Source organism: Polistes dominula, unplaced genomic scaffold (assembly GCF_049000335.1).
Source record: "Polistes dominula isolate Pdom_NZ unplaced genomic scaffold, Pdom_raw_medaka contig_37, whole genome shotgun sequence".
Classification (NCBI taxonomy): Eukaryota; Metazoa; Arthropoda; class Insecta; order Hymenoptera; family Vespidae; genus Polistes; species Polistes dominula.
Genome location: NW_028301169.1, coordinates 3713201 through 3732018, shown reverse-complemented (window position 1 = coordinate 3732018; position 18818 = coordinate 3713201). Strand labels below are relative to the sequence as shown.

General features: G+C 26.6%; 1 protein-coding gene and 1 non-coding gene across 2 annotated transcripts in view; both read left to right on the top strand.

The window, feature by feature from the left end:
• RhoGEF3 (Rho guanine nucleotide exchange factor 3) overlaps nucleotides 1-18818 on the top strand; it is a 184190-nt gene that overhangs the window by 12147 nt on the left and 153225 nt on the right. The gene's annotated exons all lie outside the window — the stretch shown is intronic.
• On the top strand, nucleotides 79-150 carry TRNAM-CAU (transfer RNA methionine (anticodon CAU)). Its single transcript has one exon. It is a non-coding gene; the product is annotated as a tRNA-Met (tRNA).

Genomic DNA, 18818 nt, shown 5'->3' with positions numbered 1-18818 from the left:
ATAAGTATATTATGATGAATATATTATTTATTTTTTTATTCTTACATTTATTATTCTTTTTACAACCTTGAACATAACAGCAGAGTGGCGCAGTGGAAGCGTGCTGGGCCCATAACCCAGAGGTCCGTGGATCGAAACCACGCTCTGCTAATATTTTTTTTTTAATATTTTTTTTTAAAGATACTAAACCACGTATGATTTAGTGACTATAATGATAATCAGATATATTTTTACTGTTTTTTTTTTTTTTTTTTTTTTTTTTATAAATGGTTTAACATATATTTCATATTTTTTTTCAATATAAGATATATATAAAATAAAATAGAGAATATTATATATGTATATACAAATCTTTAATATCTCTTTCTCTCTCTCTCTCTCTCTATGTATAATTTTTCTCTTTTTACTTTTCTGTTTATTGAGCATTTAAAAAAGAAAGAAATAGACAAAGAAGGAAAAGATAGCTCATATTTTTTGTTTTTAAGCAGACAGGTTTCGACGATAACGTCATTGGCCAATCTCGTTTTACGTATTGCATTTTACGATTATAAAATATGACGTTCTTTTACGTGTTATTTTTATCTTTATTTCGCTTTTAATAATTTTTATCTGATTATACGTGTGTTATAAAATAAATAGGTAATTTAAATTTGATAAATAATCGAGCTGTAATATTATCTCATTTCTATTTTGTATTTCATTTCGTATCAACATTCTGATAATTGACAATTTAAGGAAAACGTTTTATTTCCTGTATAATTTTCTTGCTAATTTCATGAGAAAAATTCAAATGTCTATTTCGTGAAAATTCACAGATACTTGGTAAACATAAAGAAAAGACGTATAATTTATTTACCAAGCATGAAAGTTCTATCAGTAAAAATATGTGTATATATATTAATATTAAAATTAATATAAACCTTATATAATGTAATGAATAAAAAAAGATACGATTTTTTTTTTAATTAGATTAAAAAGAGGAGGAAAAAATAAAAAGAGATACAAAACAAAAAAGGAACAAGAAATATATTGCAATAGTATACGTTTATTCATTTTTAATTGAAAATACAACACAAGTTCGCGGAAGGACGATTAATCGAGATAAGTTAAGTAATTATGTGAGAATAACATTAAAATACGAACTTAACTAGCGCTCTTAATTACATATTTCTTTTTTTTTTTTTAATTTATTCCTATTTGATGTACGACGTTTTATTAAGTTGCAATTATTGCATTAGAATAGATATTTCGAGATAGACATTAAATTAAACATAAATAAACCTTTTTTTTTACTCGTTGAATTACCGCAGAATAAGTTGGTCGTTCCGTTAAAATATATGTAAAAAAAAAAAATAGAAAAAAATTATTGATTTTGATCTACAGAGATCATTATTTAAAAATCTTGCTATCCTCGTTCGTATAAAATTGTATAATATGTGTGTATGTATCATATACGAGTAAATATACAGGAGAAGACAATATAATACTTATTCTACGTCAAGGTCGTACATTCGATTCGATCATTATCAACGACGAATACGTTTATATTGCTTATTTGTTAAGATACCAACCAGTTTTGCGTACGTATACAACTATAAGTAACATATGCATTTACGTTGAATACATAAAGTGTAAATAATAGATTACTATACGCATAGTGCTTTCACCTTTCTGACTATGTCCGCCTCGGATATCACTAAACGAGCTACGCAATAACTATGATCTAATTTTACGAATCCGTGGCCTGGATTTTATATCCTACGAAGATAAGCGTATATTTTCTTATCTGAAATCCGGATTTAAATAAACAATATTTTTTGTTTTTTTGTTTTTGTTTTTGAATAAAATTTTATAAAACGTTTGTATTAAATGTACAAATAATGCATTTTATAAGAGTATTTGTAGAAAATGTTATAAGTGACAAGACTGAAATTTCTTTGTTTTAATTGTATTATATACATATTTGTATATGTAAACTTAAATAATATACAATTATAAGAGTATCGGTAGAAAATAATTGAAAGTGGTAAAAATATTTGTTATTTTACAATATTTGAAATACCAATGTAAAAATTCCTTTAGTATAGAATACAAGTGTGTATAATAATTAACAATAATGTTGAAAGATCTTTAATAATTTGTCTTACTTTAATCTCAATTAATTGTTTTTGAGAACAAATAGGATTAACACTTGCGGTGGTGATAAATTTAACTCATACATATAATGTATGTCATTTTGAAGTGATATATATATCTAAAAATATGTGTACGATGCGTTTGTATATACATTTCTCTTCTTTTTTTTATTAATTATTTCTACCTTCCTAAAGAAAACATTTTTTTCTTTTTTTTTTTTAATACTTACAGTATTTTCCGCAAGGACTTTTCTATTAGTCATAGACATATACCTATTTTAAAAATGTATTTTTCTAGCGGGAATTACCTATTTATGTATCTTTAGATTTTATCGTTATTTTTCTATCTTTTTTTTCTTTTTAATTCGTTCGTAGAAGGAAGAATCAGAGGAAGATAGATAATATGTCAACAATAGTGACAACAATATTACTTAATATTCTCTTCGTCATTGATCGAAATTCCCGTTCAATTATTATTGTTTCGTGGAATCTGTTTTTTTTATCAGGAAATGCAATAACCGGTATACTGTTCAAGTACATAACTTTTGTCTCTTTCTTTTTCATCTGTTTTTTTTTTTATTTTTCTAATATTAGAATTTTCCCAGCGTCATGAAATTTTCGATAGTTTGTTTACCAGTCGATACAAATATTGACCGGGAAATCTTATCGAGAGAAAATGAAAAAAAATTGAAATACCCTATGATTGTATCGTCGTAAAAAACAAAAATCTTAAACGCTTTACGATACACTATAATTACACTTTAATTATCTAAATAATTATTCACGTGAACTAACTTGAAATCGATTATTTTTTATCGTTAGAAAGGAAATAATTTATGAATAATAATTTACATTTTTACTATAATCGCAAAATAATAATAAAATTAAAAGATGTTTTCTTTTGTTTTTTGTTCACGAATACCATTCAATAATTTCAGCAAATTACGTTTAATGGTTAGCTCGTTAAGAAAGAAAAATAAAATAAACTGATGTAAAATTCGATAGAAAATTACAGATTTTTAAACGATAATCCTATTAATTTCACAATTAAGATGATCGATTATTAAAGTAGAAAAAAAGGAAAAGTATTATTTACCTATTAAACAATGATCAAGTTATAAATAGAAGATTGAGAGTGTTTAGGGTAAGTGATACACGTTGTGTAAAAAAGATCTTGCATTCTTTACAGATACACATAAACACCCACATTCTTGTTACGAGACCCATCGTATTGCAATCTTTTGCACACTGTCTTTTATATACTATTTTTCTTTCGTACCACACGTACCACTTACTTTTTATCTGCATTATAAATATCGTTTCATTGATTTTCTCATCTTTTTCATGTAAACGAAACGATAATAAAAAAACATGTGTGCAAATCACACGTGTTAGGAGTGAAACCTTCAAAAAACTAAGTTTCTATAGAATGAGACGAATTCAGAGTATCAGGAGTGGAATAATTGTAGGGTAATAATATTGTTAATTTGCATAAATGAAATTCGCGGAGAGACAAATCTTTTGGAAATTAATCAAGTGGTGGCAAAGACTTAGGTATATTTGGATATTTGAAATCGTTATATGTGGACATTGTTGGAATAACTTTCCTCTCTATTGATAAGTAAAACTTGTTGCACAGTAAAATCTCGTTAATTGTATTAAAATTATAAATTATTACACGTAAGAGTTCTTCATGTTTTGCTCTTAGTGGTTTTAAGTCATTGTGAAACCATATTCGATCGCAAATTGAGCATAACCATGATGGATAACCGAATATATTGTTAACAAATTTTTTGCGAAAATCATCATTTTCAATTCTATTTCTTAGAAATTGTGAGTACGGAATATCAGGATTTCTATCAACTTGAGAAACACCTACAAAAAAAATTCATAATATTAACTGAATAATCACCTAAATAGAGAATAATTAAGTATGTGTTCTATGAGCAATAAAAATTAATGACGAAATATATTGATTAGAAAATATTTAAGTACTTACGATGATCGCTTTTACTATTTCGAAAAGAGCTCTCATTATTACCCGCATTAGAAATATTATTCTACACATTCAATAACGCCTTTTGAAATGAAATGCATGAACGCGTTCTGTTGAACTCTTTGGAACACCCCTAATCGTTTTCTTCTGATTATTTTCAAACTTTTTGGCTCTAGTTAGCGGCATACTTTGTATTGTTGAGCAGATATATCAACAATAAAGTCTTCTGGCGTTAGCGATAAGTTATGATAGGAAAAATGTGATAAAATGAAAGAAGAAATAAAACATGTGATCAAGCCAAATTGCTGGTATAATAAAAAACCTTATTTATCTGTCAAAGAAAGGCTTCGCTTAATAACAAAACAATCTTAGTTGATATATTAGAAAATATAATGTCGTCTAAGTAAAAATTGGACATTCTAATTAACTTACCTTTCTTTGACTTCGCCTGTATGCAAATGCAACGACGAAGTCTTGTTTATGATAAATGTAAACGATATTGGTACTTAGCCTTTTTTGGGAGATTTTGTCAACTCCTTGTCGCTTTTTTGTTAGTTTTTTATTTTTTAATGGACAGAGTAAGGTGTCCTTAGAAAAGGTTTGAGATGTGAAGAGGAACGAAAACAACACTTTTATATTATTTCAAAAACTGTAGACATAAATATTATCGCATCGATAATAAAGATTATGAATATAGATAGATCTGAATATACCCATATAAAATTGTTTTTTTTTTTTCACTTCTTACTTACCTTCGTTGCTGTTCATTAAATATAATAATAACAATAATAATAATAATAATAATCATAAATAATAGTTCCAGTAATATTCAAACCCGGATAAACAACGTATATGATTATTTAAAAATATTATAATTACACTTATACGCATTATCTGCCAAAAGTTTGGGTTTATATACTGCATTTGTGTATCGTGCACTTATGTCAAATTATATTTGGCATAAATATTATATATTATATATAAAGGTCTGCAATTTTGGAACATTTATTTATTCTTATTGGTGTTTTATATGATTTTACTGTTATTAAAATTTATCAAATCTTAAATAATTGTAAGTAATAAGTATTCGTAGCAATTGTTGTAAACAATAACCGACGTCTACGAAAATTTATGAAAAAGAAAAGAAATTGTTTTAAACAACACAAACGCATCATAATTTATAGATTTGTAAATGTAAAATAAAATCGAACTTAACTTTGATTTATTCTCAACCAATAATAACCGAAAAGGAAAATCTCGAAAAAATGGTGAACAAAAATAATTTAGAAACAGAAACCAACATAACATGCGAAGTTGGATTTTTCAGATAGCATGTAATTTTGGAATTACGATGAGCAATCATTCGAAAGATAGTACAGTAGGTGATGTAGTAATCGGAAAAGTTTTATAAATTATTAGCACATTTTACAGAACGGAACGGAACGAATCGGAACGAATAACTTTTCTATCGATTTTACAACTGTAAAACTCATTTTATGATTTTATTCATTTGATAAATGGTTACTGTTCGAACGAAGATTTCCAAAATGGAGAATCAAGATATTAATAAAGTTCAAAAAGTATACTTTTCGTACCTTACTTTTTTTTTTACCGATCTTACGAGATTTTACATTGTATTTTTAATGTTTACTTTTTCTTTCTGTTTTCTATTTCTTCACCCTCATCTTTTTTTTTTTTGTTTAGACAAGTTATGTAAATAAGTAAAAAAATTTTTTTTTCGCACGATGTCAGGGTAGGCATATATATATATCTAAAATATTTGAAAAGGAGAAAAGAAAAATATAAAGAAAGATTGTTTGCTTTACATTTAAAAATCTTCTCATAGGAAAATATATATTCTCATATAATCCTAATTTAAAATTTATAAGTTTTCCCCTAAAAATTCACCGATTTAATAGTTTTTGCGACATTGAAAAACTGTTCGAGAAGCTCGTGTTCGTTCGAGTAACTTTTTCTATTTCAAGAGTAATATTTTTCAGATTACTTTTCAAGTTTTATATATATATACATATATATTTTATTTTTTTTTATTCTTATTTTCTCGTAAAACGTAAGTATGTAATCACTTTTACGTAAATGTCTGGATATATATATATATAGAAGGTATTTAAACATTAGTTACAACTCATTTTGTGATATGGTAATAAATAACTTTACGCAACTTACAATTTTTAAGACAAAATCTCGATTTTATCAAAAAACAACAGATAATTTTATTATTATTTTTTTTTAAATTATATAACCATGATTCGCGGTAATTAAAAATAGATTAGGTTATTTGTGAAACATCCTTTTCTATTGCGACGATTAATATTCTAATTTATTTCAATCTCGTTTGATTTTTAACTTCATAATATATAGATCAATGTAAAATAAATTATGGTTAGGCATGATCATAGTTGTTAACTATGATTATTATGTTGATAAGAGATAGAAATAAAAGGAATAAATTCACAATCCATTAAACATGTCTACATCAACACTTCTTTGTTTTTCTTTTTCTAATTGTATTTTTTCTCTCTTTTTTAATCACATCACTACAAAACTCGATTATAGTAATAGACAAATAGAGGTCGTTAATGAACCACGTGGTTCGTAGGTGTGTCGTTTGTAATAAAACCGTTAAATGCTCACGTCTGATAGGTGTTTAATTCAATAATAATGATAATAATAATAATGAATATAAACGTTCATGTAAATTATTTTATACGAGGCAGATACAAAAATTGCATCGTTTTTTTTTCTGACAGATGCACAATTTTATTTTAAATGCAACGTCATCTAGTTTAAATCCATTGTGTAAATTTATAGTCACATATTTTAAGTATCCAATTATTCTATATCAAGTTTCAAATGATTTATCGACAAATTATATTTTTTTTCTTTTAATAAAATTACATTTTTGTGCACAATGGCAACATATTCAATGTAACACGCGAATGACATTTATAAAAAAAAAAAAAAACCATTTTTTGTCATCTTCAATCATTCTCGTTTAATTAAATCGTTCTATAGATAATAAAAAAAATTAGTTAAAACTTGTCTAACAAATCAGAACTAGTCGTTTGATTAGAAATACGACATCTAAAACAGGATTCTTAGACGTGACTCATTTTCAAGGAAAAATCTTTAGCGCGGAAAATAATTCTTTATCAGGTTCATCTATTTCCGTTGTGTCATTTAATTAATAATTATAATAATAATAATAATAATAATAATAATAATAATAATAATAATAATAATAATAATAATAATAAATAACGAACAAATACATTTAATCGTTGAAAACAATTTCATACAAATCGTAAAATAAATATACGTTCGTTCGTGACAACCAAATATGGTTAAACTTAAAAATTAAATTGTATAAAATATATGAATAAAGATAGAAATAAAAAAAGAAACAAAAAGAAAAGAAGAATTATGTGAATATATGATATACATAATATGATAATATTATGTAAATGAAAAAATTATATTTATATTTTTTATAGAATTACATTTAATTTTTTGATAGAATAATATTTTATTATAAAATATATTGGAGGTTAGGGAGGGGTGGGAGGTGTTCAAAATATATCGTAAGAAATTGTTTTTTCGTAGAAAAAAATACACATTAGTATTTCTAAACGAAATACAAATCTAAAATTGATCGATCGATTTTTTCATTTACCTGGTTAATTATTCGATATCCTGCGCAGATAGTCACGCCTTTTGCACCTGTACACGCCAGTACATCCCCTCACCGATGTGAATCGATTATTATGCCTCCGTTACGTTCGAGAATGGCCGACCTTCGATTTTATCGATGAACGTCGAAGAAACAACGTTGGAGAATCTATGCGCGAGCATCCATTACAACACGATAGACAGCGAAAGATAGATAGATAAACAGATAGATAGGTAGATAGATAGATAGATAGATAGATAGATAGATAGATAGATAGATAGATAGATAGATAGATAGATAGATAGATAGATAGATAGATAGATAGATAGATAGAGGGAAGAGGGGGTGGGGTCAGTGGGGGTTTGGGACAGAGGGTTAGGAATGTAACACAAAGTTTAAATGCTTCTCCAGTAGTATTAATAATAATTAACGCTTGAGGGTTACTCGTCGTAGCATGATTAATTAATTATTTAGTATGTACTGTTTTATTGAAATTAATAAACCGAGTTGACTAAAATAAACCACCTGTAAAATAATTGATTGTAATATTGTTTCATGTTAAAATAATAGATAGATATTATAGATAAAAAAAAATACGATCGATTGTTTCTACAATTTTATTATATTTTATATTTATATAAATATATATTTTTATATTTATTACATTGTATAATAGTTTTTATTTTTTATTTATGTCTTTTATTTTAATATTTATTTCTTTTATAGTCAAATGAAATTCTATTAGATCAAGGATGTATTGTATTTAAATATATTATTAAATATAAATTCTTTTATAAATAATAAATGTGTGTGTGTGTGAAATACGAGTATGCTGCTTATAATTAATATAAAGTGATATTTGATATTATAGTTTGTAAACTCACAAGTTCGTATTAATTTCTAAAGAGAAATTGTAATTAACATAAGACGAAAACCCAAAGTTCATATATTGGACTACTAAAATGCAAAGTAATTAATTCTATTAATTAAACTTATAATACTAATTTTTTGTATTATTATATATACAATAATCTGATTTTTTTTTTAACAAATTTAATATATTTATATAGAAATTAATCATACGTATTTAATTGTTAGAAATAGTTTTCATTATTTTCGATTTACTTTGGTCTATTTTTTCAGGCAACTATTGACATTCCTTGTTGAGAAAAATATAAAAATTTTGTGATAAAATCAATTTATTATCAATATTATATTTGAACGAATTGTTATATCTCAATATATTTACAGTGGATGTAGAAAGTATTCGTACACCGATTAATTTGAAATAAAATGTTGTGAAATAGTTTTATTAACTAATTAATAGTATATTAATATAATATGTAATTATATAATATTTTATAATTATATAATAATTAATAAAAATTAAATAATATATAATATATGTAATTGTATAATAAATAATCAATAGTATTTTTTGATTGATATCTGATTGTTAATCAAACGATAATGATTGAAAATCGTCATTATATGTATCAAGTTCATTATAGTTCATTATACGAGATAATAATTTGTAGATAAAATAGAGATAAAAGGCAAGAGTAAACGATAGTCCTTCTTTTGTAATACGACATACATAATATTCTATACAAGCCAATAGAGCTCGATCAACGCTTGTGTTTATACGCCTCAAGGCTTCTCATTAATTGCTTCATCTACTTTGTTATGAATATCTAACGCCAACGTTCTAGCTAGAGTTATTGGTAACGCCCGTCTCGTTGCATCATTTTCTAAAGAAATAGAACGTCCTTTTTGAAACGTTCATGTATCTATATAAAAAATTTTATATGTTTTATATTTGAAGATTAGAGAATTAGAAGAAGATTAGAATTAAAGAAAAAAAAGAATAGATTAAAATTTATCTTAATGAAAAATATTCAATAAAAATTTCTAGTCGATATTTTAAGTTTTCGTTGATCTTTGAAAATTATGCGTATTATATACAGAATCATCTAAGTTATCTAATACCGCAGATTACTTTCAGGTAATCTTATTTGTTCGAGAGAAAAGAAAAATAAACAAATACGAGATTCAATCTGATATTTTTAAGTTCTCGTTGATCTTTGAAAATAATTCGTAATATATACACACTTATCTGAGTTATCTGAGTATCTCGAATTACATTCACGACTTTATCTAATCATTAAAAAATATTCGACACTCAAACCCCCGTTATATTTATAGGTTTTTATTCATGAAAATTTTTCATAATACATATTTATAGTCATTTAAAATTATCTCTAACAATAAGCAACTCGAATTACTTAGGGAAAAGAAATGTTTAACTTAGAACCAACATGTTTGAATTCTCACACAATTTTTGGAAAAAATTTTTAGCTTATATACGAATATGTATCTCTGTTTATCTTGAGAGAAAATTTTAATCCCTTTGCAAATGCTCTTGCGTTGTCTTGTCTTCTTACCCTGCTTAAAAGAGAAACCTGTCGAGTTTGCGTTATGTGCTTATACACACACACACACACACACATATATATATATATATATATATATATATATATATATATAAACGTAACTTAATAATGATGGTATCATTTGTGTGCGCGTGCTTACTAACATACATATATATATATATAAATGTTGATATGTATAGTGTTGCATACAACAATGTCCTGGAATCAGAAACGAGTTTCTTATCGCAAACGTACAGGCTTCCCTTTATTCCAATGAATTCCTTTCCGCGTTATTAATTTTTTTTATCAGACCAGTTGTCACGAAATATAAAATATTGGAAATAAAAAAGAAAATAAATAATAGTTCGTTCGTGTTCTTTTTTTTCGTTTTTCTAAGTCTCTTTCCATTTTTTAAAAACAATCTCGAGAACTTACATCCGTTTCGTTCATAAATTATTCTAACGATGAAATACTTAATATGATAATGAATTGAATACGAGATGTTATCGAATTCTAATTAATTATTGAAAAGAACATTCTTTAATTTCAACATGTTAGATATCATGTTTCATCTCGGACAATTCCGAAATTTATTGTTGATCGATAATAGATAATTAATAAAAATTCATTTATCGTTTTATCATATATCTTTTTTACATTTATCTCCTTTTTTTTCTTATACAGCAGAATAAACAACCTTTATATATGTTTGACGTGTGAAAAATATATATATATATATATATAACATTGTTTATGATAATTACTCTATCGAAACCAATGACGAGACTCTTTGTTCCATAAAAGACTATAAATGAAAACGTTAATATTTTATATAGGTCACTACGAACGTGATATAATTATATATTAATTAAAAAATTCAATTTTAATTTATCGATTGTTAAATATTATTGTTGACATAGATAAAAATACACATTGTGTGCAGAGAATAATTAATAATTTAGTGTACTTAACAAATCTGATGAAATATCCTTTTTTATATATATATATATATATATATACAAATGTCTGCGTTAAAAAATTTAGATAGAGTAATAAAAAAAAGGAGAGAGAAAAAAGAAAATTATGTTAATACTAATAACTTACTAATGGATTATATTAACGTATTGAACGTAGACCTTGCGTTATTGCCGGATTCTTTTTTTTGCAAAGTATGTTTTAAATGTTGATATAATATTCTACTGCTTATTGCTTTTTTTTTTTAATTTGTTTAATTTCTAACAAAACATAGATAACGATTCTGTAATAAACTCAGATCACAATAATCATTTTGTAAAAATGAATTTAAATGTCAGTATATAACCAATCTTGTTTTTAAACTAACTATTTTTACGTGATATTGATTTAACACAATTGATTCAAATTCTAAGATGAAAAATTTTGAAAACTCATAGTTTATTCTATTATTTTTACTGATTTTTTAAGATTTAAATCAATCTTCTTATTTTCTATAGATGTCATATATATTTTTATATAAATTTTTTTTCAACGTATTCTTCAGAAATATTATCTATCATATAATAGTAAAAACAGAATTGGGTGTATCTATTTCTTCGTAAGCAATGTGGTAACAATATGTTAACTGTCAATTCAATATTTCAATCTCTCAAAATGTCAACTAACGAAATGCGTTTCCATGGGCCACAGGTAAATATTTGGGAGACCGCATGCGGCCTGCGGCCAGAGTTGATTGTTAAATGTTATGTTAATTGGTTTGTTTTTTTTTATTTTCCATTGATATTAAAAAATATATATATATATTAAAATGTTTCAATGGCAATCAAATTCCTCTATAAAAAAGAACCAATAATTATATATATATATATATAAAATTTTTAATATAATATAAATAATATTTTAATATTATATTTTTTACATAGCTAAAAATATAGATACATATATATTTGTGTGCGTAGAATAATTAATAAATTCATATACATGTAACAAATCTAATAAAATACCTTTATTATATATATATATATATATCAATAAATATAATATAAATATAAATATAAATATAAATATAAATATTAAATATAAAATATAAAAAATAAAATAAAATAAAAATTAAATAAAAATGCAAATAAATTATCATATATATATATATATAACTTTTTTTAATAGATAAAAATTATGATTAGATTTACATTCCGTTGTAGCAAATCATAGCTTATATACTTTTCGTTTAAGTTTTTTTTGTAAAACGTTTTTTTACTTACGTTACGTATGCTAAAAAGATTTATTAAAATAAAAAAAAAGTACTTTATTAAATTAAAAACCAAAAAACTGATTGGTTGCTTATCAATGTTTCTAAACTATGAAAAAAAAAAAACAAAATAGCATTAAAAAAATAAAAATAAAAGGAAGAATGTGATAGAAAAAAAAAAAAATAAACTGGAGACAAGACGTCTAGACAAGAAAAAATGAAAAAATATAGTTATACACGGTGAATAAATAGAAATAGAAAGAGAGAAACAAGCTTTACAAGTGAAAATGTAACACGTGGTCTTGCATCTCTTCCGCAACTGCGGATTCCTGGAAGGTTTCTCGCATTGCGTTCAAGAAAGAAAATCCAATAGCATGCAGAATTGAATAACGTATCGACAGACGTCCTCGTAGTTGTACCATGAAAACACAGTTATTTGGAAACAACTTCTTCTCTTTATATTTTTTTCTATTTTTTTTTTTGTATTAACATATATATATATGTCTTTATTTCTGTTCCTTTCTTTTTTTTTCCCTTTTTTTTCTCTTTTACTATCTTTCTTTTTTTCTCTCAATTGTCTTTTTCAAATCTATTTATCTATCTTAGGATCGATTTATTTTTCTAAATCGTTTTACCCTCTAACGGTTATTTGTCATTACGATAAAATAATGTAACATGATTTTATTTTATATGCCATTTATAGATACATATATTTTTTTTCTTTTCTTTTTTTTTTCTAGTTCACGAAGACTGTATATTATTTAGTTGATCGATTAATCCCTAGGGAATTTATTTGTTTTTTTTTGTTTTTATTTCTATGAGATTAATAATATTTTATTATTCTTACGTTGATAAATTTTTTAGAAAAAAAAAAACATAAAAAAAAGAACCCTCAGTAAATATTTATAGAAATTTTTGTTATCCGATGTTATTTGCTTTACAATTTTATTTTTATAAATATTAATTTATTTTTTCCCCCGTTTTTTATAGATTATTGATAAAAAATGAAATATTCATATGCATTATACATATATATAATATTATACAATTTAATTTATTTTATTTTAGTATACAGGATGAGTATTAAAAAGTTTCTCATGGAATATCTTAAAAATTTAATACCTTTTTTTCTCGAATTTTCGTTATTTTTAAATTCGTGCGTATTTTCCTTAGGTTATTCGATAAGACAAGTAGGATTATTTTTGTTTTCAAATATGAAAAAAATGTTAAATGTTTAAATGTCGAAATATTAAAATTAGTATCTTTCGTTCTTTTAATTAAGAAAACTATGGAAACACATTGAAGCCAAGGTTCGCGAGATTAACCGAGTTGAGTCACGGTCAAGCGTTAAACAAAGTCGTGGTTATCGTTTAATCCACCTACTGAAATTCATTTCTGGAACATTTAAATAGGACAAAGTGTGGCGAAAATGTTAGAAAGAGAAAGAGAAAGAGAGAGAGAGAGAGAGAGAGAGAGAAAGAGAAAGAGAAAGAGGACTAGAAAGAAAAAGAGAAAAAGCATTAACGTGTTTGTAGAATGTATGTATAAATTAAGATAAAGATTACTTGCATTCAATATTTGTCAATTTTCAATGATTCGCACTAACAATTCAATTCTAAATTTTAATAGAAGTTTAAATATACAAACAATCTTTTCAATTATACATCAAAGAATATAAAACATAATGTATTCTTTTTTCAATCCTCCTATACTTAGAAAAATTAATCTTCTTTAATGTATATGTATAAAATACTTTTATGTATTTCATGTGTGTAATTTTTGTTTCGCATATTTCCCGACTTATGGGTCGGTCAATGTGTTTAATAACAGGTTTAATTCTATTACATCCTTCCATATACTAGATTCAGAATTTTTAACCTTCCTAAGTGTAGGAAAACTTCTCTTCTTTTACATATACATATGTATACGTATAATACTTTTATGTATCCCATGTGTGTAATTTTTACTTCTTACATTGCTCGGTTTATAGGTTTTATAAAGAAAAAAACCTTGTATTTTTTTAAAGCAATTTCTCAAGATGCATTTTAAACTTGTCTATGCGAGTATCACATAATATGTGTTCATAATTATGAAATTGATCTAATCATAAGTCAAAAATTATTAGTTATGCCTCACCACACTTATTTTAAACTAAAAGATTAGATAGATTCTTCTCTCTTCCAAGTAGGCACAATGCCTGTTCTTCATCGCGACGCGCTTCATATTGTCAGACTGTCGCTCCAGCGCTTTCGACGTCTTCCAACGCTTCGTCTCCCCGATGGTGACTTATCTCGGGATATTTTGACCACTCGGTCATCAGTCATGCGAGTAATGTGGTCATTCCACTCAACTTTTCTGCTTAATACCCAGTCGTTGATATTCTCGATCTGGCATGCTTTCCTAAGGCCTTCGCTTCTTACTCTGTCCCATAGTGATTTCCCAGCTATTCTGCGAACTATCTTCATTTCAGTTGCTTCCATGATTTGGCGTGTTTTAGATGTTTCAGGTCTTGTTTTTGCCGCATATGTTAGTATAGACATTATAGCGGTTTTGTATATACACGCTTTTGCATCTATTCTTAGGTGTTTATTTCGGAATATGGTGTCGTTTAATAGTGAGGCTATTCTTGGTACCTTGATGGCTTGTCCTCTTACTTCTGACTCTATGTCACCAAAGCTCGAAATTTTTATGCCTAAGTAGTTGAATTCCATCACTTGTTGTATTATTTTGTCATCGACAACCAATTTACATCTTAGGGGTGTTTTAGATTTAGTCATGCACTTAGTCTTGGATGTTGATATAGACATCCCGAGTGTCTTAGCAACTGTGTTGAACGTATACAGGAGCCTTTGCAGGTCATCCTCATTTTCCGCTATCAGGACTGCATCATCGGCGTAACACGAGATTTTTATCTCACGGTTCCCCATTCGATATCGTCTTTGTTTGCGCACCTTCTTTATGATTTCATCCATTATAATATTAAAAAGTAGGGGGCTCAGTGAGTCACCCTGTCGAATACCTCTTTCCACCATTATGAGTTCTGTGAGTTCGTTGTTTATCTTTGCCTGTATTTGATTATTTCGGTAGATGTCTTCAATAGTTTTAATGATGTTACTTGGTATTTGTCTGTCATACAGAAGGTGCACTATATCCTCTAACCGTATCCGGTCGAACGCCTTTTCTAGATCTATAAAACAGAATTTGCATGCATCCGTGCATGATTGTCCAGTTCGGAAACCTTGTTGCTCATCAGCTAGTGTGATTTTCTCGTTTATCAGGTTCGTTATGACTTTGGTAGTGTGTTTGTTATTTATTATATAGAATTCATTTAGTGTTCAAATGTAATTCTTTAAATATCTCGAAATAAGAGATATATGACTTACCTTAAATTACTTTTATAATTATGGGGAACATATGTGGTTTGATGTCTTTCGGAAGGCTTTATTCGTTCAGAACAAACCTTGTAATCCTTCTTAACTCCTGTTAGCATAACACGTATTTTCTCATTCAACCAGATTCCATCAAAACTCGTGTCTACAAAATGCTTTATCATTTTGGCTACTTTATAAACGAAAAATCAAACTCATCTTCATTGGAACTAATTTCTTCATCGTATTCCATTTTTATTGAGTTTCATAACTTTGAAAATAATATTCCAATTGAAGAGAATAGAGTGTTGAATTTATACTAAAAGTATCAGAGTTTAAATAAACTTCGTAAACGCATATATGACAATGTATGTAAATGAAAGATTGATAATTGTTTTATCACACATGTATTACATGTATCGTTGATGTAAACATCGTTACAATTCGAATTATCTTGTTAAACCGAATGATGGAGAGTAACTTTTTGAATAAAAATGATTCAATACAGAAATGGTCATTTTGAGCATGTCAGTTATAAAATAATAATAATTAACTAAACAGGAATAACAATAAGAATAATTAAAATTCATTGACAATACACATTGCAACAATCTTTGAAATTATCATTACGATAAAATAAAATTCTATTAATAATTTATATTTTAGTTAGACACACTGCAATAATCTTTGAAATTATCATTACGATAAAATAAAATGCTATTAATAATTTATATTTTAGTTAGACACACTGCAATAATCTTTGAAATTATCATTACGATATATTTACATAAGTTTTATTTTTTTTCTTCTTGTGTAAATAAAATACTATTAATAATTTATATATAGTTAGACATTTGTTACGTGCTTTGTAAAAGATAATTTTCTATTTAAGCTATTATTATAATAATACTAAAAATAATAATAATTATGTGGGGAGAAAAAAAAAGAGAGAAGTTAAAGATAATATACTTAATAATCGTTAATAATTCATAAAGTGAAAAAGCTTTGAAAGTTATTGCCAATTATTCTCGACAATTTTCTGTCGTATATTTATATATATATATATACTATAGACTATATGCATAAAATAAATAGGAATAGGCAATATAGAAACTGATACAAAAGAAAATTCGATTTTAATCTAAAATGGGTAGGAATATAGTGAGGGTGGGGGGGGTGAGGTGTTGGTAACTATGTCGGTCCGACGAGTTTCACATGGCTCACTAGTTTGGCAGACGCAATTGTAGAATAACTGAGAGAAGAGCATTGTGCTTGTCGAAGCACGAAGAAAAAACCAATATGGAGGAAAAAAATAGAACGAGATTCTACCAATAGGAGAGGGGGACTGAGTAAGTTTATGAAACGAGAAAGAGAAAATTAAAGAGTGAGATAAAAAGAGAAAGATAAAAAAAGAGAGTGAGAGAGTGAGAGAGAGAAACAAAATATCGAGGGACGCGTTGAATTTAATTAGTTCGGCAACGTCCAATTATCCGAAACTAACGAGTTCATAGCTCACGCTTCCAATCCGTTAATTTTTACAAACTTACGTTAGACGTCTAACGATTACGTTTCTCTATCTCTCTCTTTTTCTCTCTGTACGTATTTTTATATAATTCATAATATATATATATATATATATATATATATATATATATATATATATATATATGCATATGCACGAGTATGAGATTTTGAATAAAAAGACAAAGAAAGAAATTGATTGAAATTTATTAATTTTCGTCATTTCTTTTTTTTACTTTTTTTTCTTCTTCTTCTTCTCTAATATATATATATGTCACATTTCAATTTGGTGTTACGTAGTGAAAGAGATACGTACGTTATGTCATTCGTTGTTGAGATTGTCCAAATGAAATTTTTCAATACAAGTAAAAATGTTTAATTTCATTCGTTATAACGCTATGTGTATGTGTGTGTGTGTGTGAGAGAGAGAGAGAGAAAGACATTTATTGAAAACCAATATTCAACAATGTTTCCAACTAAATCGAGCATAACTGACCAACCAACAGAGCGAGTAAAAACAATGGCCTAACATCAATCACTAAAATCACACGTCACTCTAACGTTTCTAACTGATATATAAATTTCTTCTTTACCTCACTCCCCTTCCCCTCTCCTCCTTCTCTTCTTCCTCCCCGACGATATGAAGGATAGGGTGCAAACTACGGAGACGTAGACAAAGAGGGGTAGTTCGGGATCGTGTTGATGGTGTTAAATAAAAGAAGAAAAATAAAGAATGAAGAAGAAGAAGATGAGAAAAAATAAATAAAACTTAAAAGGACATCATTTAAACATGTTAAATTGCTTTGAACTTCGTAGTTTAGGATAATAAAATATTAAACTTGGAATAGGTATATTATTTAAGGTTGGGATTGATAGGTTAGGGCTTGTTGGGATAGGGGAGTTTTTCGTGAAAATAGGTTAGGAGGTTAAGGAAGTGAAGAAGAAGTATGTCCCTGATCCTAGGGCATACACGCGAATTTCGAGGGATGATGTAGCCCAGGCAGGATTCGAGGCTAGCTAAAAACCTTGAACTGGTGACCGACATAATGTTCTAACGGTGTAATCGTCCTTCGAACATCAATGACGTTCGTTATTCAACTTGTTTGTTTTTTTTTTTTTTTACGAAGAAAATTTCCTTATTTTTTTCTTTTTTTTTGTTTTTGTTTTTTTACCATACGAGATTGACGGATATATGTTCGTATTTTTTATTTTGTTTGCTTTCTTTTCTCGTTTTTTTTTCCTATTTTTTATTTCTGTTCTTTTTTCGTCGCAAAAGCTCTTTTTTTTTTTGCAAATCGTTGCGACACAATCGATCCCAAAAAGAAATTGGATTTTGTTTTTTGTTATCTTTTTTTTTTTTTTTATTGTCAATCGTATCTCGGATAACCAAAAACTTCAGTCATAGACGATTACAACTGAATGCTTTAGTATCAATCGACACCTTTCTTTTT